Source organism: Penaeus monodon, chromosome 20, assembly GCF_015228065.2.
Source record: "Penaeus monodon isolate SGIC_2016 chromosome 20, NSTDA_Pmon_1, whole genome shotgun sequence".
NCBI classification, from domain to species: Eukaryota; Metazoa; Arthropoda; class Malacostraca; order Decapoda; family Penaeidae; genus Penaeus; species Penaeus monodon.
In genome coordinates this window covers 42,542,792-42,544,816 of record NC_051405.1, presented here as the reverse complement: position 1 = coordinate 42,544,816, position 2,025 = coordinate 42,542,792, and positions in this window count along the sequence as shown.

The following is a 2,025-nucleotide window of genomic DNA, read 5'->3' as shown; positions in this document are numbered from 1 at the left end:
CCAAGTGATTATGTGGTTACATGTAGATATATGTTTCGTTCCAAAGACTTATTCATGATTATTTCCTATTGAGTGAAATAGTTAGAATAGCATGACCAATTGTGCTCAGTGGCTACATTTATAGTAGAGAAAAGAGCCTTTTAAGTTACTTGTTTCCTTCACTGATGAAGAAACTATCAAGTTAATGATATGGGCATTTAATTTTGCAAGTGGAATCTGCTCTGCTAAAACAATGAGCATTGATGGTCAGAAATCGGAATTTTTTCTTGTCATTGGGAGTATCACTTAACTTTTGCTCATTGCCAAATACTTTTACCGGCTCAGGATGAAGCCCTTTGGAGGAGGCTTCGGTGTTATCACTAGCCACTTGACTTCTGCTTTCTCTGAGACAGTCAATTCTATGGTGTGAATTTGTTCCTTGTGTCCATTTTATATGTTGGCATTTATCTTGTTATGTGGTAAGTTTTATCCCTTTAAACCTTTATTTTCTCTCAAGAAAAGCAGCTGCAGCATCATTCCTTATTTAAACTGAAATATACGAGATATGAGAGAGATTGGGTAAAAATTGTATTTATGTGTGTTGAGAGCTGTTTGCCAAAAATGAAACAGGTGTGATTGGTATATTATTTTGTGTTTTCCATCATATGGAAGTGAAAGTTCAACTATCAGGGCATTTTGATATACTGTTTCAGTAAGTTAAAGAGATGAATTATTGTACATGAAGTATGATGCAAATGTATGGAAAAGTATTCCAAATCTAACAACTATTCTGACTTACTGGTCTAGTCTGGTAAAGTTTTCTGATTTTTTTTCTTACATCTCTTAGCCTTCAGATTCTTATGCTTGCCACTTTCTTCCTGATGACTATGTACTACTAAGAGATGTTTGCAGTACACATGCTTTCTCTCTACTTTTGACAAAGGCACAAAATATATATATAACCAGTGTCTGCCATGGTTGAGGTTTGGTTAAAACCTTATAGCATGATTATTTATTATATGATAAGGTTCACTTTGTTACCAAAGTTATTTAATATGTCAGTTCTCTACAGTATTTTAGTTATTTTTATGTGAGAATATTTTGTTAAATGTGATTGATAATGTGGATCTTAACGAGTGGCCCTAAGTCACCCAGTCTGAGCCAGTAATTAACAGTAATTTTGCACTCAAGTTTTATCTAAAATCAGTACATATTTTCTCACTTTACTTTATCATAAAAAAGTACAGTATTTTTTTTTTAATAGACTGGTTAGAAAAAAAGTTATGATACGATTACTTGATAACAGAATTACTGTGACGACCAGGGTGGTATGTGATGCAAACTCCTGCCTTGAGTCTTATCTAATCCAGGGTGTCCTTTGACTGTCAAAAGATATTTTAAGTTCCTCGTGGTTAATGCAGACAGAGATAAAGAAAAACATTTTTCAGTTAACTTGTACAGTCCAAAGGCATCCAGAGGGTTGTAGAATCGTTAGATGAAGGTGCGTAATTAAAAATCAAATGACTGATAATTATTCACAGTGCACAGAGTAGAGAAATATCGTTAGAAGTGCCATATCCTTATATCAAACAATGTTTCACTTGCACATTGCTTGTGATCTTTAATCTAAAATGCCCAAATTTGTGTCATTGCTGACCATTTGTTGCCATATGCTACGGTACACATCATATTTTTTTCTTTATCACTATACAAGTATGTATCCAACCAAATGATACTTTGATTATTCGATAGGTAAATGATGTGCCAATTTAATAAGTTGATAAATACTGTAGATGTAGTGGCACTGAAAGTAACAATTACTTTAATATCTCTGTTATGTTGTTAGTCATAATCTGTAATGTTCTCACAGTCTGAATGCCAGTGTAAATGAGGTCAGCAAACTTATGATGCCCTTTTAAAAAGAAATAATATCTTACTTGGAGTATCTAAGCAAAAGGTTAAAATCAGTAATTCACTTCGGTTACGAGACATTATCAAATCTCTTTTCACATTGCAATAAAATTTACTTGATCAGTTCATCCGTTG